Source organism: Salmo trutta, chromosome 2 (genome assembly GCF_901001165.1).
Source record: "Salmo trutta chromosome 2, fSalTru1.1, whole genome shotgun sequence".
NCBI lineage: Eukaryota > Metazoa > Chordata > Actinopteri > Salmoniformes > Salmonidae > Salmo > Salmo trutta.
Window position 1 is genome coordinate 37,156,441 of NC_042958.1, and position 26,592 is coordinate 37,183,032.

Here is a 26,592-nt window from a genome sequence, read left to right on the forward strand (position 1 = left end):
TGGTTTCATCTCTGGGAGAATCTCAATTGCATTTCCTTGACTCATCGTGTGCTCTCCTTGTCTCCTTCTCAAAACCCATTGGAGGAAAATGTCAGAGGGGAGGAACCTTTGACTTTCTTATCCTATGTGTTTTGAGAGGAGACAACGAGAGATTACTTTTTGGGATAGCTGCGGTGTGGCCATGAGATGGGGGTAAGATGGCGCACAGGAAAAAAAGGAGAAAAGTGGAATATGAAATGGTGGATCACACAGAACTTTTGGAAGAGCTACAGAAGGAAATTGAACGTGACGAGAGTGAGGATTAAATAATTGCGATGGCAGTTGTGGTGAAGACCGCCAAGCTTGAGCCTCGTCTTGATGATGACAAAGATGATTCTGGCCCAGTGGGAATGAGATTTTTGGAGAGAATGGATCCTTGCCTTCTGGCAGATCCATATGTGGCGTCAGGTTGGGTAGAGAAGAGGTTGGGGAATGTTGGGTCGGTGAAAGTCAATCGTGTAGATTTTTTGCGTTTTTGCCGTCCAGATGGAGCGTGCGCTCTGCCATATGCGACTGGGAACAAGAACTGTGACTTGCTTTCCTCTCTGGAGCAGGCCGCTGTTGAAAGGAGTGATAACTGGAGTGGTGTTAAGTGTTGAGGAGTATCAACTGAAGTTGAAGATTCTCCGTGTCTGTGACGACCGCCGTTTGGTGCGACGTAGACCCGATGGAGACCGTGGTGAAACAGAGAATACCGTTCCACTCATTCCGCTCCAGTCTGTACTACTGCATTTTGATGCAGAGTTTTTACCAGATAAAGTCAAGTTAGGATGTGTCAGTGTCCTGTGAGAGCTTTTGTCCCGAATCCATTACAGTGTTTTAAATGTCAAGCTTATGGTCATGTGGCAGCAGCTTGTAGGGAGGAGATTCCTAGATGTGAGAAGCATGCAAGAGGACATGAGGACAAAGGAATGTGTGTTATATCTGAAAAAAGTTGGTGTATGTAAACTGTAGGGGTGCCCCATGGTGCTGGAGATCAGAGGTGTCTGGTGAAAGAATGGCAGGTTGAGGTTGACAGATCAGAGTAGTGCCAGAAGATGTCATATGCTGAGGCAGTGAAGAGAGTAGTAGAGGAAGATGGGTCCAGGGTGAGAGATCCTAAGAGGTTCCCTGTGAGTAGGCTGAGGCCAATAGAGAGTGATAGGATAAAATGTGCTTAATTAAGATGAGTTTTTGGGCGTTCATGGCCATGGTCGTCAATTGTACCGCAGGAATGGAACGTAACTCACAGAGGATAGATGTTGTGGGGCAGCTGCAGAGAAATACTTGGTGTGCAAGATTTTACTGCAGAAGAGTTACAAGATGTTTTGAACGATAGGTCCCGTCCTCCCAAGATGCTGGCCTGGAGTAGGATCAGATAAGGCCAAAGTAGAGTAATAGTGGTGAGGTTTTAATTGGTGCAGGGTTAGTTGGTAGGGCAATTTTTTCACAAGTGTAATGAATTTCATACTACAGAATAGTAGGCTGATACACAGCCAATACAGTAGGTGGCGGCATGCACCTATTGACATTTGTTGCAGGACCAAAGAAGAAGAAGGAGGAGGCGAGGAGAGAGGGCGCGAGGCAGTCAAGGAAACGCAATTGAGGTTCTTCCTCTCTAGTCACTACAGCCCTGGGTGGGCCTTTGGCTGCTGCCCTCTAGTGTCCAAATGTGGTGGTCAACAAGTCCCTTCAATCTATACCGTCTACTGTGCTGCTACAGAATCAGATATAAGTGTGGATACTACTTCAACAAAGAACAGGATTGCATCTTTGGGTATTGCTATTAAATAATACAAATAGCCAAACATATAGTGGATATGGAGCATATTGGCTCATGTTCACAGTGAGATACTTACTGCCTCCTCACACTGACTGTTCTTCAGTCGCCTGGCACCTTCCAGTGCCGTCTCACCATTCTGATTGGCTAAAAGAACAGGCATGAAATTGGTTTACACATGAGTCTGACACATTCCATCAAAACTCAATTTTGATTGAGAACAGGCATGTTCACATAATCAAAGTGTGTGTGTGTGTGTGTGCGTGCACGCGTGTGTGTATACTCCACTGATGTCAGTGGCTGGTTTGCCCCTCAGCAGTAGTTTGAGGCATTCGTGTTTCTCGTACATGCAGCAGTAGTGCAGGGCAGTGTTTCCCCACTCTGTCTGCTTATCCAGGTTCCCACTGTGACACAAACACACAACAAGGTCATGTCACGGGTCACACCCCAGAGGCCCTTTTACACAGAGGTAAAGGTGTCACATTATCATTCACGCTTTGATCATAAGAAACAAACAGACATAAAAACATCTAAATATACTTCTAAGCCCACACTAGCGTGTTGACAGGTCAGTGGTTGGTCCCCATTTTATCTATCCTCAAATGGAAAACAATTCAGCCAATTTGCAAGTGTTAGCATGAAATTGTGAAGGTAGACCTATTAATTACTGAGGATCCTCCATTTTCCCGGTCTGCCGGAGGGGCAGCGAGGCAGGGAGTAAACCATCCTGAGAAGACTGAGAGGATTATATTTAAGGCGGGGAACAAGTGGCTGCCTGACCCAGTTCTGTTTGCCTTGTGGGAATCTAAGCTGTGCTGAGCTCTTACCCTGCTCATCTTCCTCTTACAGTAGTGGAGAGATGAGGAGAGAACACTGGCTTCCATGAAGGTATTCCATCAAAATGTCACATTTAAGACTTCATTTTACATGACGTAATGGTGGAATTACTATTTATTTATAGTATTCTGTTATATTTTTGAGTAATTGAGCAAGACAGCTTTATGATGTGTGTGTTTTCACTGCTGCTAAATCCCATTTCCAATCAGCACAATGCTTCACGTATGGCATAATATGCTTATTTTCACTTAATTTCACATTCCCTTATTTGGCCAATTTACCTGTTCTGCACGAGGAAGTCGACCAGGTGTAGTGAGGTCTGGTCAGCAGTGCGCACAGAGTAGTGGAGTGCAGTCTCTCCGGCCTCCTGAGGGGGGCGATCCCACACAGAAAAGACATGCAAGACATCATGGAGAGAACATCTCTCTCTCTCTTTCTCTTTTACAGCATTTAAAGAGGCTGCAGACAACAAAATGGCTCCTAAAATTTGCTTCTCTCCCCCCAAGGCAAGACTGCGAGCGTGATGCATTTCCATGACATAGAGAGGTTTGGATGTTACCGATGCCGGTAGCAGATACTGAAATGAGGATTCAAGGCTGGCTTCAGTCTACAGCCCGCCCGTCCCAATATGAACAAATGCCACCACCACCACCTCCCTGGTCGTGGGTGAAACTATTCCACGCTCACACTTGCCGAGATAATCAGCCATCAAGTCGTCTGAGATTTCCCCTGGTGGATGTATCCTTCAAGCAGCATTCATGTTTCTGTGTGTCTCCTGGTACTCTTTTCATTGAAAATGACTGGTAGCTATGTCGGTAATTATCTCTCCAAGTGTGAGTCCCCAGAAAGGAAACTCATTGGGAAGAGTATGCATACACTGACACAATAATACCAACCACTAGGAGTACAGCTGGGGTATCTGTTTGGGTCTCTGTCTGGGACCCTCGCTGTCTGGGACTCTGGGTAATGAGCTATCTGCTGAAGACACGCAGTCTGAGTCCCAAATAGAACCCTATTCCCTTGATAATGCACTACTTTTACCAGAGCCTTGGCCAGTGCACTATAAAGGGAATAGGGTGCCATTTGGGAGAGAGACTCAAATCAGGTTCACTGACAGACAGAATGTATTTGATATCAGTGAGTCAGCCTGGACTGGGAGCTCTGCCTGCCTTCAAACAGAGTCAGTGACACATCCCTGGCCACTATTCCCTATAGACTACTTCTGAGAGCACACCGCGTCGCTACGTGGTTCAACGTTCAGTGGCCACTGTTACTGATAGCTCAACTGAGTGACCTTTACCTCGTTGAGCAATGTTTGTCTTGTCCAACATTGCTTAGTAAAGGGAATAGAAAACGCAATTGCTCTCTGTGGACTGCTCATTACTGCCCATATACAGTGCAGCCTCCTTACAGGCTCAGTACAACCTACTATTTCCCTATGAAACAGTAGACTTCTGCTCATATTGTCAAATAATACCCACCATACCAAATCAGGGCCTGCATTCACAAGCATCTCAGAGTAGGAGTGCTGATTTAGAATCAGCTTTATTTTGGGTATCATAATGAATAAGATCATATGGATAGGGGGGACCTGATCCTAGATCTGCAATCCTATGAGACCGGTTTATGAGTATGGGGCCTGATCAGGTGAGATGAGATAATAATACAGTCCAGGGTCTATGAGGTCAGAGGTCAGACTCACCTGTCCACCCTCAGGTAGGGGCTCCATTAGCTCTACCCCCTCAGCGTACACCTGGATGAGAGACAGCAGATCCCTGGACTTGACCGCCTCACACAGCTCGATAGTCTAGCTGCCGAGGAGGTACAGGTCTTCCGTGCAAACTTGTGGTCCACATACTTAGCATTGATGAACTCCTTCCTCACTGTCCTGTAGGAGGGGGAGAAGGGGGGGAGGAGAAGAAGAAGAAGAAGAGTAGTAGAATAAAGAGATGGAGAGGGTTTTGGAATGTGCGGATAGCTTTTGCCATAGAGATTCCTATAATCCAGTTTCTAGCAAGAATGTTTTCCTGACCAAGATGCCCTGATACCCTGATGAAGACAGCTTAGCTGTCGAAAACGTGGTTATTAAAATTTTTGCATCTGAGCTCTTAGAGTGTGCGGCTTTCCTTTATTTCCTGACCAAGATGGCCATTTTTTGGCCAAGTTGCTAGGATGCCCATGCCCATTCTAGTGTATATTTAATTCTGTGGCTTTTCCTGCCAGACACATCTGGCAGGAAAAGCTCAGCGTGTAAATCAGCTAGAAAGATGTGTCGGCATCGAGTAATTGTCTCTGGCCCCCTCCCAGTTAGGGGAGTGATGAGCTCTACAGCAGTCTCACAACTCAATCGCTGGATGAAAACTGTTTTCTGCCCCTCCCAAAAGATAGAATTTGTAGATAACTGGCCCTCTTTCTGGGATTCACCCACAAAACAGGACCAAGCCTGGCCTGCTGAGGAGTGACGGACTCCATCCTAGCTGGAGGGGTGCTCTCATCTTAATCTACGAACATAGACAGGGCTCTAACTCCTCTAGCTCCACAATGAAATAGGGTGCAGGCCAGGCAAACAGGCTGTAGCCAGCCTGCCAGCTTAGTGGAGGTCTGCCACTAGCACAGTTAGCGTAGTCAGCTCAGCTTTCCCCATTGAGACCGTGTCTGTGCCTCGATCTTGGTTGGGCAAAATTAAAAATGGCGGTGTTCGCTTCAGTAATCTTACTAGTATAAAGACCTCCTCCATTCCTGCCATTATTGAAAGAGATTGTGATACTTCACATCTCAAAATTGGGTTACTTAATGTTAGATCCCTCACTTCCAAGGCAGTTATAGTCAATGAACTAATCACTGATCATAATCTTGATGTGATTGGCCTGACTGAAACATGGCTTAAGCCTGATGAATTTACTGTGTTAAATGAGGCCCTCACCCCCTGGTTACACTAGTGACCAAACCCCCCGTGCATCGGCAAAGGCGGAGGTGTTGCTAACATTTACGATAGCAAATTTCAATTTACAAAAAAAAAACAATGACGTTTTCGTCTTTTGAGCTTCTAGTCATGAAATCTATGCAGCCTACTCAATCACTTTTTATAGCTACTGTTTACAGGCCTCCTGGGCATATGCAGTGTTCCTTACTGAGTTCCCTGAATTCCTATCGGATCTTGTAGTCATAGCAGATAATACTTCTAATTTTTGGTGACTTTCAACATTCACATGGAAAAGTCCACAGACCCACTCCAAACGGCTTTCGGAGCCATCATCGACTCAGGTGGTTTTGTCCAACATGGTCCTCTGGACCTACTCACTGCCACAGTCATACTCTGGACCTAGTTTTGTCCCATGGAATAAATGTTGTGGATCTTAATGTTTTTCCTCATAAATCCTGGATTATCGGACCAACATTTTATTGCGTTTACAATTGCAACAAATAATCTGCTCAGACCCCAACCAAGGAAGATTAAAAGTCGTGCTATAAATTCTCAGACAACCCAAAGATTCCTGATGCCCTTCCAGACTCCCTCTGCCTACCCAAGGACATCAGAGGACAAGAATCAGTTAACCACCTAACCGAGGAACTCAATTCAACCTTGCGCAATACCCATAGATGCAGTTGCACCCCTAAAAATTAAAAACATCTGTCATAAGAAACTAGCTCCCTGGTATACAGAGAAAATACACGAGCTCTGAAGCAAGCTTCCAGAAAATTGGAACGGAAATGGCGCCACACTAAACTGGAAGTCTTCCGACTAGCTTGGAAAGACAGTACCGTGCAGTATCGAAGAGCCCTCACTGCTGCACGATCATCCTATTTTTCCAACTTAATTGAGGAAAATAAGACAATCCGAAATTCTTTTTGACACTGTCCGCAAAGCTAACTAAAAAGCAGCATTCGCAAATGGAGGATGGCTTTCACTTCAGCAGTAATACATTTATGAACTTTTTGAGGAAAAGATCATGATCATTAGAAAGCAAATTACGGACTCATCTTTAAATCTGGGTATTCCTCCAGGGCTTCATTGTCCAGAGTCTGCACAACTCTGCCAGGACCTTGGCTCAAGGGAGATACTAAAGTGTTTAGTACTATATCTCTTGACACAATGATGAAAATAATCATGGCCTCCAAACCCTCAAGCTGCATACTGGACCCTATTCCAACTAAACTACTGAAAGAGCTGCTTCCTGTGCTTGGCCCTCCTATGTTGAACATAATAAACGGCTCTCTATCCACCGGATGTGTACCAAGCTCACTAAAAGTGGCAGTAATAAAGCCTCTCTTGAAAAAGCCGAATCTTGACCCAGAAATTATAAAAAACCTATCGGCCTATATCGAATCTTCCATTCCTCTCAAAAATTTTAGAAAAAGTTGTTGCGCAGCAACTCACTGCCTTCCTGAAGACAAACAATGTATACGAAACGCTTCAGTCTGGTTTTAGACCCCATCATAGCACTGAGACTGCACTTGTGAAGGTGGTAAATGACCTTTTAATGACGTCAGACCGAGGCTCTGCATCTGTCCTCATGCTCCTAGATCTTAGTGCCGCTTTTGATACCATCGATCACCCACATTCTTTTGGAGAGATTGGAAACCCAAATTGGTCTACATGGACAAGTTCTGGCCTGGTTTAGATCTTATCTGTCGGAAAGATATCAGTTTGTCTCTGTGAATGGTTCGTCCTCTGACAATCAATTGTAAATTTCGGTGTTCCTCAAGGTTCCGTTCTAGGACCACTATTGTTTTCACTATATATTTTACCTCTTGGGGATGTCATTCGAAAACATAATGTTAAATTTCACTGCTATGCGGACGACACACAGCTGTACATTTCAATGAAACATGGTGAAGCCCCAAAATTGCCCTCGCTAGAAGCCTGTGTTTCAGACATAAGGAAGTGGATGGCTGCAAATTTCTACTTTTAAACTCGGACAAAACAGAGATGCTTGTCCTAGGTCCCAAGAAACAAAGAGATCTTCTGTTGAATCTGACAATTAATCTGGATGGTTGTACAGTCGTCTCAAATAAAACTGTGAAGGACCTCGGCGTTACTCTGGACCCTGATCTCTCTTTTGAAGAACATATCAAGACTGCTTCAAGGACAGCTTTTTTCCATCTACGTAACATTGCAAAAATCAGAAACTTTCTGTCCAAAAATGACGCAGAAAAATGAATCCATGCTTTTGTTACTTCTAGGCTCGACTACTGCAATGCTCTACTTTCCGGCTACCCGGATAAAGCACTAAACAAACTTCAGTTAGTGCTAAATACGGCTGCTAGAATCCTGACTAGAACCAAAAATTTGATCATATTACTCCAGTGCTAGCCTCCCTACACTGGCTTCCTGTTAAGGCAAGGGCTGATTTCAAGGTTTTACTGCTAACCTACAAAGCATTACATGGGCTTGCTCCTACCTATCTTTCCGATTTGGTCCTGCCGTACCTACCTACACGTACGCTACGGTCACAAGACGCAGGCCTCCTAATTGTCCCTAGAATTTCTAAGCAAACGGCTGGAGGTAGGGCTTTCTCCTATAGAGCTCCATTTTTATGGAATGGTCCTGCCTACCCATGTGAGAGACGCAGACTCAGTCTCAACCTTTAAGTCTTTACTGAAGACTTATCTCTTCAGTAGGTCCTATGATTAAGTATAGTCTGGCCCAGGAGTGTGAAGGTGAACGGAAAGGCTGGAGCAACGAACCGCCCTTGCTGTCTCTGCCTTGTCGGTTCCCCTCTTCCCACTGGGATTCTCTGCCTCTAACCCTTTTACAGGGGCTGAGTCACTGACTTACTGGTGTTCTTCCATGCCGTCCATGGGAGGGGTGCGTCACTTGAGTAGGTTGAGCCACTGACGTGGTCTTCCTGTCTGGGTTGGCGCCCCCCCTTGGGTTGTGCCGTGGCGGACATCTTTGTGGGCTATACTCGGCCTTGTCTTCGGACGGTAAGTTGGTGGTTGTAGATATCCCTCTAGTGGTGTGGGGGGCTGTGCTTTGGCAAAGTGGGTGGGGTTATATCCTGCCTGTTTGGCCCTGTCCGGGGGGTATCATCGGATGGGGCCACAGTGTCTTCTGATCCCTCCTGTCTCAGCCTCCAGTATTTATGCTGCAGTAGTTTATGTGTCGGGGGGCTAGGGTCAGTCTGTTACATCTGGAGTATTCTCTTGTCTTATCCGGTGTCCTGTGTGAATGTAAATATGCTCTCTCTAATTCTCTCTTTCTTTCTTTCTTTCTTTCTTTCTCTCGGAGGACCTGAGCCCTAGGACTACCTGGCATGATGACTCCTTGCTGTCCCCAGTCCACCTGGCCATGCTGCTGCTCCAGTTTCAACTGTTCTGCCTGCGGCTACGGAACCCTGACCTGTTCACCGGACGTGCTTGTTGCACCCTCGACAATTACTATGATTATTATTATTTGACCATGCTGGTCATTTACGAACATTTTAACATCTTGACCATGTTCTGTTATAATATCCACCCGGCACAGCCAGAAGAGGACTGGCCACCCCTCATAGCCTGGTTCCTCTCTAGGTTTCTTCCTAGGTTTTTGGCCTTTCTCAGGAGTTTTTCCTAGGGAGTTTTTCCCAGCCACCGTGCTTCTTTCACATGCATTGCTTGCTGTTTGGGGTTTTAGGCTGGGTTTCTGTACAGCACTTTGAGATTTCAGCTGATGTACGAAGGGCTATATAAATAAATTTGATTTGATTTGATCTAACTGCATATAAACTCAAGCATACACCAGATTATGCATCCAGTGAAGGTGAGGTCAAATGTCTATGGAGTTTCTAGTCTCTAAGCAGTTCATGTAGTTGTTGCTATTGATGATGTTGTGTACTTACATATCACTTGAAGAAGTGGGCTTTGGTGAGGGACAAGGAAGGTTCCCCTCCATTATTTCATTGAAACTACTGTTCCCTACGTTCTTGGCCAGCTGTGAAGGAAGAGAGACATTTGCCTAAGTATCAAGTCAACATATGAATGTTAAGATGCTCGTAAGCACTTTGCTTTAATTGTCGTAATCATAATCACATCGTAAAATAAAGATTGATTTATTTCTATCCTGGTTTTGAGTCTATTTTGTATGGTTAATTTACTGTGAAAAAAAAAATCCAAACGTATTTTATTTACTCACCAAGAGTTCAGAGGTGCCTAGCTTATCTAGCTCCATGGATTGGATGCGTGAGATGTGCACTCCCATCTCCCGGTGGATACCAGAGCACTCGATGCAGGTCAAGATGCCTAGGTTAGTGGACAGCCATTTTGGATCTAAGGGCACAGACAACATGACAACATACGTTTGTTGCACACAGGCCTGTGGATAGCTGTCTTGGCTGTCTTGTACAGACGTTTTGGTTCCAAAAACAGAAATATAGATATTTTTGTACTACCATAAACATACAGTATATATTGAAATCCAGAATGAAAATGCTGAAGGGGGTAAACTATATAAGAACCTAAGCTGATGTGTTATTTCAGAGGTGGTATCATTAGGCTTCAAATTAAAGAAAATGGACTGAAACAGGGAATGACAACCTGAACTTGTCCAATAAGAAATAAATGTTTTCCATTTGTTGCAAAACGTTTTGCTACGGTTTGCACTAAAGTCCACCATCCCCATCAATGTGAGCAGTGGCAACACACAGCACACAACACTAGAGGGCCTCGGCAAACCTCAGGAGCACCAGCCATACTGACTGGACTACCAGAGCCCAGCAAACTAGAATACATTGCCTCATTCTGTGTCAAGCAGAATGCCTGAACATGCTCTGAATGCAGAGCTATGTCGTGGAGGGCTAGAGATGCTTGAGCTCTTCCCTGTAAAACCGCTACAGCGACGACACCACAGCCAAGCCTGAGTGATCGCAACTTAAGGTGGCTGAAACCCAGCCTGATATCAAGCCTGAGAGCCATACGCAGCTACGCAGATGTAAACAAACTATCTTTACAGATGGCTGAGTGCTGTTAGCTGCTAAGCTCGCTAGCGTGTCTGAATTTGACAGGTCTGTGGCCGGACGGACGGTGTGGAAGGGTGTCAGAGGTGAATGAAACACCAATAAAGCACCGTATGATGGCAAACATGACTGCCTAGTTAAATAAGGTTACATCAATAAAAAATAAATGGCCATAGAGATGACAGAATGCACAGGGTGGGGTGAAGCTCTAGACCTGCAAAATAGTTGCCCCTAATACTTCCGCTAGAGAGTTGTATTTAGACCGGACCGGGGTCAAAGGAGCACCATAAATGAGCCTGCAGTACACTAGCTGGAGGACTCGTTTTAGGGCCCTGTCACAGCCAGGGGTCACTCTACACAGTATGACAGTGTCGCATAGCTACAAAGGAGCAGCTTGGTCGACTGGGAGGATGAGAGCAGCTTAGCAAGGCATCAGAATGAAGTAGAAAGCATCAGAGAGCAGTTCAAATGTGGCTCCCAATCTCCCACTGTGATGCAGTAACTTTGGGACGCAGGCCTGTGTCTGTTAGCATGCTTAAAACAACGGGTGTGGCTTATGATGGCCAGACCAGCGCATTATCGACCTGTTAAATGTGAAATGAACTCGCTCCAAAGAGGGGGGATGTGTGTGAATTATGTAACACAGTGATGTAATGATGTTGATGTTGCAAGAAACACAGGTTTATTTGTCGCTAGCAGCCTGCTAACTCCCTCAGTGGGCTCTGTTGTGTTTATGCTGACAGAGGTGGATTAGGGTGATTAACTGAGGCGGTGTGTGTGTGCTGGTGTGTGTTTGGGCGTGTGAAGTATTGGGGGAGTCCAAAGGCCAGGGTGTCTCTGCTCTGGGAGTCTGTTTTACAGCAGGGGAGGATCAAGTTGGAGGAACAGGGGGACCAGAAAGGGCCAACCACCACTGTTATATCAAGAATACAAAGGCCCCTGATGCTGCTGCTTTGCTGCTTGCTGGGTAAAGACATCAGGCTGGCTGCATAGCATATCTCAGGTGTCACCTACTGAGCAAGATAGGGAGCAGCCATGACAGTGCAGAACAGTGGATCGATGTTGGGCTGAGCAGGGATTTCGGAGGGACAACCTTGAAGATGATGAAGTACCTCAAGGGCGAGTTAAAATGCTAAAGCAAAGGTGTTGTTGTCTTCTCCTATAACAAGGTGAATGGTGAGTATGCACAAAGTAGTGGTATATAGGGGATGATATACAATATGAGGCCCTTGGAAATCCATAGAGGTGGTGGTCAAACACACACACACTCACACATAAACATTGTACTGTATATGCACCTGCAGCGCCACAGTCACAGCAGACTTCGTTGCCAGGGATGCGCAGCACGTCATCTATGATGGCTTTGGTCAGGTCCTCGAGGCCGTCCTCTCCTCCTCCTCCTCCTCCTCCTCCGTCCTCTCCTCCACGGAATGCCATGTTCAGAGCCTCCTCCTTACTGTTGGATAGCACCGAGATCCAGCTACACACACACACACACACAACACATACACACAGAGATAGATATGCAAACAGAGAAACAAGTTATTACAGAGCAAGGGTGTTTTAAAAATGTATGAGAATTGTATATAGAAGAGTGCATTTTGGGGATTTCTGTGTACATAAGCCCTCTTAGGTAGAGGCTTTTAGACAAGGGGATGGGTCAACTCCAACTTCTATACTGTATGTATTAATATGTATACTGTATTATCTTGAGCCCTTGACGTTTACACTGAGTGTACAAAACATTAAGAACACCTTTCTAATATTGAGTTGTACCCCCTTTTGCCCTCATAAAAGCCCCAATTCATCGGGGCATGGACTGTTGAAAGCGTTCCACAGGGATGCTGGCCCATGTTGACTCCAATGCTTCCATGTTGACTCCAATGCTTTCCCACAGTTGGGTCAGGATGTCCCTTTGGGTGGTGGACCATTCTTGATGCACACGGGAAACTGTTGAGTGCGAAAAACCCAGCAGCGTTTGCAGTTCTTGACACACTCAACCGGTGCGACTGGCACCCTACTACCATAACCGTTCAAAGATACTTCAGTCTTTTGTCTTGCCCATTGACCCTCTAAATGGCACACATACACAATCCATGTCTCAATAGTCTCAAGGCTAAAAAATCCTTCTTTAACCTGCCACCTCCCTTTCATCTACACTGATTGCAGTGGATTTAACAGGTAACATCAATAAGGATCATAGCTTTCACCTGGATTCACCTGGTCCAGTCTGTATGTTATGTTCTTATTGTTTTGAATCCACCCTAGATATGATCTAAATGTGCCTACAGTGTCAACCAACACATCTGAACACCCTCCACACACACACACACACACACACACAGACAAGCACGCACGCACGTACGTACGCACGCACGCACGCACGCACACACACTGTAGTTAACCTAGGAAGTCCTTCAACAGCACAGACTCCTCACAGCCGTCTGTCTGAGTGCGCTCATTAAGAGTCAGCCAGGAAGTAACTGCTGCTGTTGCCAACCCACCCGCTGTTCAGCACAGCACAGTACAGCACAGCTCCTTCCTACTTGAATGTAATGTGATTTGTGGATTCAAATAAAGTATTTCAAATGTGTGAGTGTGTGTGTCGGCTAGGAGACAATCATTGTGTTAATTAAAGTATGTTTCTGTGTGTGTGTGTGTGTGCGTGCGTGCGAGCGTGCATGCGAGAAATAACAAGAAATGAGTATGAAGATACGTGGGTGTATGCGTGTCTTTAAGGGTGAGTTGTTTACTTGCAATACACAAGGCGTGGGTGGGCGAACGTGTGATTGCATAACACAGGGACGTTATACTTTCAAATAATAAATGTTTCATTTCAAACATTTATTCCACGCCCTATGGGCCCTGGTGAAAAGTAGTGCACTACATAGGGAATTGGGTTGCCATTTGGGATGTATCCTAAGGCGAGGCTAAGAGGCAAGGCCTATTGTGTCGCAGTAACGTTCATGTGAGCGTGGTTAAAGGCAGTGGTTCATAAGTGTCATGGCCCTGACAGTTTAGGAAGACAGAGAATTTGGAAAAGATTACAATTACTGATCGGTGGGTAGGAAGTAGCAGAAATGTGGTTGAAACTGTGGTGTGTGTGTGTGTGAGAGAGAGAGAGAGAGAGAGAGAGAGAGAGAGAGAGAAAGAGAAAGGAATGATGTGTCTGCACCTGAACAAGTGACAACCACAGATCCAGATAGATAGAAACCCTTACTGCTGCTAGCACCTAGCAGTCCCTTTTCTCTCTCTAAGTAATACAAATACCCTGTCAATGGAGCATGAAAGGCGCTGTCTTTCTTTGTTAAATCTCACTGATCATTCAAGCCCATAGCTACATTATCAGGGCTAAGTTCATTGCTTCAGTGTATTACTTTGTACCTGCCTTTAGAGTTAGATACTACAGTAAAACAATGTTTATAATGTGATGACTGTGTTGATACACTTACATGACAAACTCCTGTTCATCCTCAGCCTGGAAGTGATATGTCCGGTTATCTGTGGGCAGAGACAAGATTAGAGGGGAATGTGATCTCAGACCTTGCAAACACTGTGTAATCATGTCATGTAATATAGCCCTGTTGTGAGATGCATGTTGGGTAATTCACAAGCACAGAGTGTTTCAGGTTTTCCTCTCAATGTTGAGACGCCATTCTTCAGCCAGTCAGAAAATAGAGTAGGTGTCAAAGAGCGACTGGCGCCCTATGACACAAAATGGTCTCTTCAACTCTTCCTGTTTCTGAATGTCCATAAGAGGTCATTTAAAAGGCCCCTTCTCTCACGGGCCACCCAGCCCATGCACCACCCACAGTAACTGCTGTATTGGCATAAGGGTTATGGTAAGAGGGGTACTTACGGGAAATTAGATCGAAGCACTTCCTGTCCTCAGCGCAGGGCTTGACCTGGCAGGTGAGCAGGTTGAGTTTCACAGGCTGCCTGTTGGACTGCACAAACACACAGACAACTTAGCTACTTGATGGAAATTATGAAAATGAGTCTGTACATCGACCAGTATTGGTCCTATGAAACTAACACTACAAGCCTACCTGACTCTGGATAGGGTGGGGTGGTAAAGTAATAGGTCAATTCATATTTTGATGTTTGGCATTGTGGATATGTCCTTTTGTCTCGGCTGAATAAAGAAACGATATACCGTGCCTTCAGAAAGTATTCGGACCCCCTGACTTTTTCCACATTTTGTTACGTTACATTCTTATTCTAAAATGTATCTGAAAAAAATAATTTTCAGAAATCTACACACAATACCCCATAATGGCCAAGTGAAAACAGGTTTTTAGATTTTTTTTCAAATTTATACAAAATTAAAAACAGATATATTCAGACCCTTTGCTATGTCGGGGTGGCAGGGTAGCCAGTGGTTAGAGCTTTGGACTAGTAACCGAAAGGTTGCAAGTTTGAGTCCCTGAGCTGACAAGATACAAATCTGTCATTCTGCCCTTGAACAGGCAGTTAACCCACTGTTCCTAGGCTGTCATTGAAAATAAGAATTTGTTCTTAACTGACTTGCCTAGTAAAATAAAATTGAGCTCAGGTGCATCCTGTTTCTACTGATCATCCTTAGGGTCTTTATTGGAGTCCACCTGTGGTAAATTCAAATGATTGGACATGATTTGGAAAGGCACACAACTGTCTATATAAGGTCCCCACAGTTGACAGTGCATGTCAGAGTAAAAACCAAGCCATGAGGTCGAAGGAATTGTCCCTAGAGCTCCGAGACAGGATTGTGCTGAGGCACAGATCTGGGAAGGGTACCAAAATATTTTTGTAGCATTGAAGGTCCTCAAGAACACAGTGGCCTCCATCACCACCAAGACTCTTCCTAGAGCTGGTAGCCCGGGCAAACTAAACAATCGGGGTCATCGTCCTTGGTCAGGAAGGTGACCAAGAAACCAATGGTCACGCTGACAGAGCTCCAGAGTTCCTCTGTGGAGATGGGAGAACCTTCCAGAAGGACAACCATCTCTGCAGGTCTCCACTAATCAGTCCTTTATGGTAGAGTGGCTAGACGGAAGCCACTCCTCAGTAAAAAGCACATGACAGCCTGCTTGGAGTTTGCCTAAAGGGACATAAAGGCCAGCATCCGGAGTCGCCTCTTCACTGTTGACGTTAAGACTGGTGTTTTGCGGGTACTATTTCATGAAGCTGCCAGTTGAGGACTTGTGAGGCGTTTGTTTCTCAAACTAGACACTAATGTACTTGTCCTCTTGCTCAGTTGTGCAGTTGGGCCTCCCACTCCTCTTTCTATTCTGGTTAGAGCCAGTTTGTGCTGTTCTGTGAAGGGGGTAGTACACAGCGTTGTAAGAGATCTTCAGTTTCTTGGGAATTTCTCACATGGAATAGCCTTCATTTCTCAGAACAAGAATAGACTAACGAGTTTCAGAAAACAGTTCTTTGTTTCTGGACATTTTGAGCCTGTAATCGAACCCACAAACGCTGATGCTCCAGATACTCAACTAGTCTAAAAGCCAGTTTTATTGCTTCTTTAATGAGAACAACAGTTTTCAGCTGTGCTAACATAATTGCAAAAGGGTTTTCTAATGACCAATTAGCATTTTAAAATAATAAACTTGGATTAGCTAACACAACGTGCCATTGGAACACAGGAGTGATGGTTGCTGATAATGGGCCTCTGTACGCCTATGTAGATATTCTATAAAAAAATTGTCTGTTTCCAGCTACAATAGTAATTTACAACATTAACAATGTCTACACTGTATTTCTGTTCAATTTGATGTTATTTTAATGGACAAAAAGGGGTCAAGGGGTCTGAATACTTTCTGAATGCACTGTATATATACACTGTATATATATTTTTTTAAATCTCTAATGTTTTATCTCAGGATGTTGATTCAAGTGACCTTTTTTTTGCTTTGAAACACAGCCTTAAATCAATCAGTTCTACTACATCATTAGAATCACTGAGGCCAGAGTAATTGATTGATTACATTTGTCCACATTTACTGTATGTCTCTGAAAATAGAAACAGTCCCACAGAATACTGTAACTGTGCCACTAATAAATGACCAAATATGATACAATGATAACTTGTACTCAGTGACCCAGAGGCACTATATGTGTCCCAAATGGCAACCTATTCCCTATGTAGTGCACTACTTTAGACCAAAGCCCAATAGTAAAAAAGTAGTGAACTACATAGAGAATAGGGTGCCATTTGGGACACAGAGCCTAAACACTAGACACAACAGTGTAGCTAGCCTAGGGAGGATCCCAGGTATTCCCTCAGTACTGGCTGTGGTCCAGGCAGCACCACTTTTGGTTGGCTACAGTACAGTACCCACTGTCATAATATGATAATACCACTGTGCCCAGCTAGCACGTGTGTAGACTGGGCACTGCATTGTGACTGTGCCCGGGCATGCGGGCAGCGGGTGGGCAGAGGGGGAGTGGGGGGGGGGGGGGTTAACAAAATGTTAACAGGCTGTGATGAGCCCCACCAGACATGCCACCAGGGGTCTTTTCACAGTCTCCAAATCCAGAACAAATTCAAGAAAACGTACAGTATTATATACAGCCATGATTGCATGGAACTCCCTTCCATCAAAGATTGCCCAAGTGAACAGCAAACCTGGTTTTAAAAAACAAATTAAGCAACACCTCAGCGCACATCCCCTCCCTCCTATTTGACCTAGATATTGTGTGTGTGTATTGATATGTTGGCCATGTGTGACGTTTTACATTTATGTAGTTTTGTCCTTGAGTTGTTCTTGTCTATTAATGTTCTGTATCACAGTATGTCATGTTCCATGTGTTGTGTGGACCACAGGAAGAGTAGCTGCTGCTATCGCAACAGCTAATGGAGATCCTAATAAAATAACAAATACCAAATGAGCCCTGAGGTGAGGCTGCCTGACTGGCACCGCGCCTCGCAGGCAGGGTCACCCAGAGTTCAGCTGCCTGGCCTGCCACAGGGGCTGATGGGAAATAAACACAGAGCGGAGCTGCAACATGCCATCAGACAAAGAACTGAAGATAAGTACATGGATTCTCTGTGCGTTTTCTTTTTTATGGAGGTGCAGACAGGCAGGCTCGTACATAGGCTACACTGTATAATTTCCTTGAAAGGTGGGTGTCTATATATCCAGTAAATGAGATGATAGCATTATGATATTTGGGGGATCCACCGCAATCTAGAGTGGAATTATACAACATTTGGGACATGCTAGTTGTGTCTGTGTGCACTCTCTCTGTTGCATGTGCGCGTGTATCTCTGTCTATCTATCTCAACATTGCTTATTGTATTAGCTCCCAACAGCAGATAGTGAATATCTGATCCAGTGCTGCTATACTCCACAGTATCCACATGCCCAGGGAAGAGAAGAGCTAGCAGCAAACTCAGAGATGAGTCACCACAGCAAATGGAGGGGGGGGGCTGAGGGGTTGCCCTGGCAACCCATCCATGTCGATTCCTCTCTGCCAACTGCCAGATTGATAGTGCTCTAAACAGCTTCTTTCATACCGGATGTTGCCTCTGATCTAGCCTCCATAAGTGTGTGTGTGTTTGTGTATGCGCGTGTGTGTGTGTGTGTGTGTGTGTGTGGTATGTTTGCCTCTCACCGTGGCATGAGAGATGGTGAGCATGCCACCCTTCACTGAACACTTCCTCCTCTGCCACACCTTCCTCAGCCTGGAGGAAGACAGCAACACCAAGGCATAACAAAAGATCAGATAAGGGCTTTGCATATCTGAGTGTATTAATATAAACGCTTCTTCAGTACTGTTCAGTGTGTGTGTATGTGTGTATGTGTGTGAGACCTACCCATCACTCTTCTTCATCAGGTAGCCTTTCTTCTCACAGCCAAACTCTTTGTTGCCCTGTAGCTGGTGCATGCTATAGCCACCCTGCTTACTCTGGGAGTCCTGCGGCAACACACACAGTGTTCAGACACAGAAAACTCAGCAAATCACCACACACAACCAACCAAATATACCTCTTACGGAGAGTGCAGGCCAGGGTCGTTATTATTTATCGGTTAATGTTTGATGTTCAAAGGACCATGGCGTCCGTCCCAAATGGCAGCCTATTCTCTATTTAGTCCACTGCTTTTCACCGGGGCTCTGGTCAAAAGTAGTGCACTGCATGGAGAATAGGGTGCCATTTGGGACACAGTCATGTTCTAAACACACTATTAAATGAAAAACAGAGTGGAGTGCATGCTCTTCAAAATGTCTCAGAAGTCAAACGCAAGCAAGACCAACAGAAGCATGCCAATCGTGCACACTTACTCTTCTAGACTTGAGTCCAGACAAGCAGCGAGTAGAGAGGGAGATAGAGGGAGAGAGTGTGAAAGAAGCAGCTGAGAAGTAGGCGTGAGACAGTGCCTGCATGCATGCATAGAGTGTAGGTGTTAGTTCAGTACAATATATACAAGTAGAGGGGCAGTGAGTGAGTGACAGTATGTGGGTGTTATAAAACACAGGATGTTTAGTATGACTCGTCAGTTCCATCCCAAATGGCACCCAGTTCCCTATATAGTGCACTACTGCACTAAGGCCCATACACTCTTAGAAAAAAAGGGTCTAGAACCTAAAAGGGTGCTTCGGCTGTCTCCATTGCAGAACCCTTTGAACCCTTTCCACAGAGGGTTCTACATGGAACCCAAAACGGTTCTAACTGGAACCAAAAAGGGTTCTGACTGGAACAAAAAGAGATTATCCTATGGGGGCAGCCGAAGAACCCTTCTGGAACCCTTTTTTCTAAGAGTGTATGGTCCCTGTTCAGTAGGGCACTATATAGGGAATACGGTACTATTTGGGACTAAACCACTAGCAGAGACTTGCAGTTTTGTCGACACGGCAGCCCAGTCCATCTCAGCTAGGCTCTGCACACTATTACACAGTATCGTCATTCAAAACACAGTGAGCAGCTAGCATCCACTAAAAATCTCAATATGGGTATGAGACTGAGGGGAAAACCACGTTGTTGTTGTGTATAAGGCAGTTGTGACCAGTGAGTGCTCAGAAAGAGATTAGGGTAGGTTAGTTAAGACAGTGACTGGCTCTCCACCAATCAGCCAGTGAGGCATCACACTGGCTACCAGCATGGTACAGGAAGCTAGCAAGTAGGTACACCCACCATAGGGTCAAAGGTTACGGATTAGGGGTGAAGAGTGTACAGTCTGATTCTCTACCAAGCAAAGATTTTGTGAACGCATGGCTGGAGGGAGTTTCCATTATATTCTTAAATTAACACCAGTCCATTCCATCTAAATCCACAAGGGGTAGTGTACGAGTGCACAGGAGAAGGGTAGAGAATTGGAATGCAATTTATATGTTTGCCAACTATAGCCCGCTTGGGCCCACTTGGCCCTGTTTAGCCCTGTTTGGCCCTGTTTGGCCTGGTTCCTGCCTACCTCCTTCTGGTCCAGCTGAAGGGAGGACTTGATCAGATCTCTGAGAGCAGTCAGATGTTTCTTCTCCTCATCCTGGGTCTGCTTTATCTGAGAAGGAGATACACAGGGTGAGATTAACACACACACACACACACACACACACACACACACACACACACACACACACACACACACACACACACACACACACACACACTCTCAATGAGTCTGGATAACAATAGTCTGCAGAGTAGCAGTAATCAGATGGAGAGAAGTCTGTGGGTGGGTATTTACATTGTAGAGGTCAGCAGCCAGCTTCTCAATGTACTGCTTCAGCTTATCCGCTGTCTTCAAGCCATCTTGGAAGAAACTGCAAGAGAATACAGGGCGGATATTAGAATTCCATTGACATTTTCACTTTAGTGAGACAAAGGGCAGTCATGTGATGGGGCGTAGCATCGTTTACATCATTTAGAAATGTCAAGTGTCATAGAATGTTTATATAGGCATTAGGAAGGTCATAAGGAGTGGAGGGGTGAATGACAATGATACTGATGCAGTGTATAACACTGCTTGGCTCTCTGGCTTTTGGCAAAGAGATTTATCTCTCTCTTTCCTTCTCTCTTTTTCTCTCCTGTCTCTCTCTGGCTGACTATGGCTGTGTCCAGAGCTGAATGCTAAGCACCTCCTGTCATCCATTATGGATCTGCCAGTGTCAGTGGCACCCACCAGAATGCAGCTCTGCATCCTCTCAACTCCACTAACAACCTCTCTCCATCTCCCTCGCTCTAGGCATCCATCAATCCTCCCTCAGTCTACTCATCCTACTGAAACGTACAGTTTTCTCTACCTTTGTTTTTCCATCGTTCTATAAGGCACGTCTCTACATAGTGATTTTTCGCTGTCAGCGTCAGAAGCAGCAGGACAGCCATAGGTTTGGGTTGAGTAGATAACAAGAAAACGGCATTGTTTTGTTGTGACATAACCACCTAGCAACGCTGAGGCTGTCAGGCCTGTCGGTGACGCAGCCAGGGGACTGCCGTTATTTAACCACAAACCCCCACGGCTGTCACAACGCATCGGCATGAAGGCCCATGCATATTTATGAGAGCTAAATATGACTCCGCAATCCTCCCTACCCAAGACCTGTGAATCATGCATCACCATCATGATTCACAGGGGGGAGGATAAAGAGAAGGGAGGGAGAGAGAGAGAGAGAGAGAGAGAGAAAAAGAGCAAATAGCAATCGCGACCAGACTTGAATAGCTAGTCGTGAGAGTACATAATTCCCTCCGAAAAATGTTTATATTTTCCCGTGAATGTACGATACATTAAGTGTTTTCCACCAATTAGTCGCATCTAAGTAGACACATCTCACTAGTTGGGAGGGGGTCTCACACTATGGTAAAGGAGGAATATACTGCGGCACCGTGGGGGGTGGCAGGTAACCTAGAGGTTAGAGCATTGGACTAGTAACCGAAAGGTTGCTGGATCGAATCCCCGAGCTGACGAGGTAAAAATCTGTCGTTCTGCCGTCATTGAAAATAAGAATTTATTCTTAACTGACTTGCCTAGTTAAATAAAGGTTCAAAAAAATAAATGTACTTACTTGCACTGTGCGTGGTAATACTTGATTAGGTTCTGGAGAAGGTCCACTCCCTTCTTCGTCTTGATCTCATTGACTTTGATCAGATACTGCAGAGAAAACACAAGAGGTGGTTTGTGAAAACTGACATGAAATAGAATGCTCTGTTACATGATTTTGGAGTATTTCACGGCTTATATATGGTGATACATTACACCAGGGGTGGACAATCACTGAAGGTCTTAATCACAGGCTATCATTTATTTGAACTGAAGGCTATCATTTATGAACCAGTAAATCTTCATGGCTTGGCTGAAACAAAAGCCTGCACCCACCCACCCACATAATTGGAAACTGAGCGCAAAATGTTCCACCCTTGCATTAAACCACCATAGAAAATATGTGTTTGTGTGAAATATTGAAATATGTCTTCTGAACACTTTGAAGGATAATCCTATCAGAATGCCCATATGGTGGAGGATGATCCTTTGATCTACACTGCCAACACAGCATGGAGTCTGTGGGAGCCGGAAACAAAGTGGTAAACATCTAAACGTCACTGGAAGAAATGCCAACATAGAATATTATGAGAGAAAGATGTAATTTGCCTGGTTTTACAGTAAACTGTGTTTGAAATGGATAACTAGAATTGTGTTTTTCATTTGGTTTTTAGAAATCACTCGGGCCTCCAGAGAAAGTGTGTTTCACTGACTAGCATCCTAAACGAGGCAGTCTAAAGATAGAGAACAAATTCCCCCAACAAATTCATGCCCGGCGAACAAATGAATAAAACATCATCTTAATCTTACGTTTATCCCATGGCGTGCCAACCTAGAACATTTCGTGAAGAGACACTATGTAGGCCAGAATGCCCTTCTGAGGCCCCCCTGTCCCTGTGCTCCCAAAGCTTCTCTGCAGCATTGCTTACAATGCAGTCATCTTTGTGTGTGTGTGTGTGTGTGTGTCTGTGTGTCTGTGTGCACGTTTGCGTGCTCCCCTGAAACAAAACACACACACACAGTCACACACACATTGCTTTTGTCTGCCTGAGAGTGTGCGGCTCAGAGATTAACCAAATTTGTCTGGTGTGGGTTTAGTGTGTGTTGTGAATGCCTGATGGTGCATGTGTTTGGGGGCTTTGTGGGAATGAGAGGCGATGGATGGATGCTACTGTATCAGTGGCTGGTCTCAGATCAGTAATACAGCCTGCTGTGATGAGCAACGCCTGGCCCTCTCCACACTATCAGCAGCAGCAGCAGCAGAGCAGCGTGGGATAGGAGAGTGAGTCTGCGTTCCAAATTGCATCCTATTCCGTATGTAATACCCTACGGGCCATGGTTCAAAGTAGTGCACTATATAGGGAATAGAGTGCCATTTGGGATTCACCCTGAAAGCTTCCTCTAATCTGGTGAGTGAGTAATGTGACTGATAGCACTGCTATCAGTCAAGCTTATAGGGTCAGGAGTTTTCCTTACCATATGACTTGCCCAGGAAAAACTCTGGACCCAAGTTATAAACGCTGGGCCCTCAAGCACAACACTGGAAGCAATATCAACAACAACAACAAACCACGTATAAGAAATCACCGTTAAAACCCAAGAGAGGCAAACCACCTCCTCTCACTGCACACAGAAATAGAGGTGCATGGGTTGAGCGCCTCCGTAACGGCTCCAATTAGAATCCCATTGTGAAGCACTAGGTTAATATATCAATTATCAGTACCGTTATGCCATGTGAGCAAATAATCTGTAGATAAAGAAGGAGAGTGGAGTATGCGTTTACGCCCACCGGGAGGTAGCTCGATGGCACAGCTGAGCGCATCGCTCTTACAATTTGGTATTTTACTCTAGAGTAGTGGTATTCAATTTCTAATGACACAACCTTAAAATCAGTACGTCTAAATTTTCACAACAAATAACCTTCAATTAATTACATTTTCATCGTTCTTATCAAAATTAAAAGATCAAGTAAATGCATTTACTCCGTTTTCTTTTCTTCTACAAATTATCTTTCTCAAAAACATTTGTACATTGTCACATAAAATAATCTGAACTCTTAATTTTTGTTTCTCTCTTTTTAATATATATATATACAGTTGAAGCCGGAAGTTTACATACACTTAGGTTGGAGTCATTAAAACTCATTTTTCAACCACTCCACAAATTTCTTGTTAACAAACTATAGTTTTGGCAAGTCGGTTAGGACATCTACTTTGTGCATGACGCAAGTCATTTTTCCAACAATTGTTTACAGACATATTATTTCACTTATAACTCACTGTATCACAATTCCAGTGGAAGTTTACATACACTATGTTGACTGTGCCTTTAAACAGCTTGGAAAATTCCAGAAAATGATGTCATGGCTTTAGAAGCTTCAGATAGGCTAATGACATCATTTGAGTCAATTGGAGGTGTACCTGTGGATGTACAGTGAAGGAAAAAAGTATTTCATCCCCTGCTGATTTTGTACGTTTGCCCACTGACAAAGAAATGATCAGTCTATAATTTTAATGGTAGGTTTATTTGAACAGTGAGAGACAGAATAACAACAAAAAAATCCAGAAAAACGCATGTCAAAAATGTTATAAATTGATTTGCATTTTAATGAGGGAAATAAGTATTAGACCCCCTCTCAATCAGAAAGATTTCTGGCTCCCAGGTGTCTTTTATACAGGTAACGAGCTGAGATTAGGAGCACACTCTTAAAGGGAGTGCTCCTAATCTCAGCTTGTTACCTGTATCAAAGACACCTGTCCACAGAAGCAATCAATCAATCAATCAGATTCCAAACTCTCCACCATGGCCAAGACCAAAGAGCTCTCCAAGGATGTCAGGGACAAGATTGTAGACCTACACAAGGCTGGAATGGGCTACAAGACCATCGCCAAGCAGCTTGTTGAGAAGGTGACAACAGTTGGTGCGATTATTCACAAGTTGCAATGATCATGAGAACGGTGAGGAATCAGCCCAGAACTACACGGGAGGATCTTGTCAATGATCTCAAGGCAGCTGGGACCATAGTCACCAAGAAAACAATTGGTAACACACTACGCCGTGAAGGACTGAAATCCTGCAGCGCCCGCAAGGTCCCCCTGCTCAAGAAAGCACATATACATACCCGTCTGAAGTTTGCCAATGAACATCTGAATGATTCAGAGGACAACTGGGTGAAAGTGTTGTGGTCAGATGAGACAAAAATTTAGCTCTTTGGCATCAACTCAACTCGCCGTGATTGGAGGAGGAGAAATGCTGCCTATGACCCCAAGAACACCATCCCCACCGTCAAACATGGAGGTGGAAACATTATGCTTTGGGGGTGTTTTTCTGCTAAGAGGACAGGACAACTTCACCGCATCAAAGGGACGATGAATGGGGCCATGTACCATCAAATCTTGGGTGAGAACCTCCTTCCCTCAGCCTGGGCATTGAAAATGGGTTGTGGATGGGTATTCCAGCATGACAATGACCCAAAACACCCGGCCAAGGCAACAAAGGACTGGCTCAAGAAGAAGCATATTAAGGTCCTGGAGTGGCCTAGCCAGTCTCCAGACCTTAATCCCATAGAAAATCTGTGGAGGGAGCTGAAGGTTCGAGTTGCCAAACGTCAACCTCGAAACCTGAATGACTTGGAGAAGATCCGCAAAGAGGAGTGGGACAAAATCCCTCCTGAGATGTGTGCAAACCTGGTGGCCAACTACAAGAAACGTCTGACCTCTGTGATTGCCAACAAGGGTTTTGCCACCAAGTACTAAGTCATGTTTTGCAGAGGGGTCAAATACTTATTTCCCTCATTAAAATGCAAATCATTTTATAACATTTTTGACATGCGTTTTTCTGGAATTTTTTGTTGTTATTCTGTCTCTCACTGTTCAAATAAACCTACCATTAAATTTATTGACTGATAATTTCTTTGTCAGTGGACAAACGTACAAAATCTTTTTTCCCTCACTGTATTTCAAGGCCTACCTTCAAACTCTGTGCCTCTTTGCTTGACATCATGGGAAAATCAAAAGAAATCAGCCAAGACCTCAGAAAAAAATGTGGACATCACAAAGCCCTGACCTCAATCCTATAGAAAATTTGTGGACAGAACTGAAAAAGCGTGTGCGAGCAAGGAGGCCTACAAACCTGACTCAGTTACACCAGCTCTGTCAGGAGGAATGGGCCAAAATTCACCCAACTTATTGTGGGAAGCTTGTGGAAGGCTACCCAAAATGTTTGACCCAATTTAAACAATTTAAAGGCAATGCTACCAAATACTAATTGAGTGTATGTAAACTTCTGACCCATTCGGAATGTGATGAAAGAAATAAAAGCTGAAATAAATAATTCTCTCTACTATTATTCTGACATTTCGCATTTTTAAAATAAAGTGGTGATCCTAACTGACCTAAGACAGGGAATTTTTACTTGGATTAAATGTCAGGACTTGTGAAAAACTGAGTTTAAATGTATTTGGCTAAGGTGTATGTAAACTTCCGACTTCAACTATATATAGTGTTTAAAAAATAAATACAAATTAATAATATATATATATATATTTGGTGGCCCCACTGCAATTTTAGTGGGGTTGCGACCCCAACTCTGAATACCACTGCTCTAGAGGGATACAGCTCACTCACAAGCATTGGTTTACAGAAAGCTACATACTGTATATCTCAGTCAGTGCCCAGTTTGTGCCTAATCAGTGCCCACTAGTCTGTAACCAGTGTCCACTACTACCTCACACATCTGGAGTTGGAAGAGACGGCGTTCCTTCTCCATCTCCTCAGCGATCTCCGCGCCTGTTATCTCCGTGCGAATCATCCCATGCTGCTTGGCATGCTCCCTCTTTTCCTTCTCGATCTTTGTACTGAAATCAAACAGACAGACAGAAAGACAGACAGACAGACAGACAGACAGACAGACAAACCGACCGACCGTGTTAGAGAAACCAGACAGACCAACAGACAGTGTTTAAGTCCATGACAACTCTTTAAATCAGATGGAATTCTCCGGAAGAAGTAGAGTTTTCACAGGGTGGAACATTCCAGTTAAATGATGATGTTGCGCTGTGTGATAT

General features: G+C 44.6%; 1 pseudogene; it reads right to left on the reverse strand.

Moving 5' to 3' along the window:
* Positions 1-26,592, reverse strand: part of LOC115154750 (arf-GAP with SH3 domain, ANK repeat and PH domain-containing protein 1-like) — an 81,323-nt pseudogene that overhangs the window by 10,021 nt on the left and 44,710 nt on the right.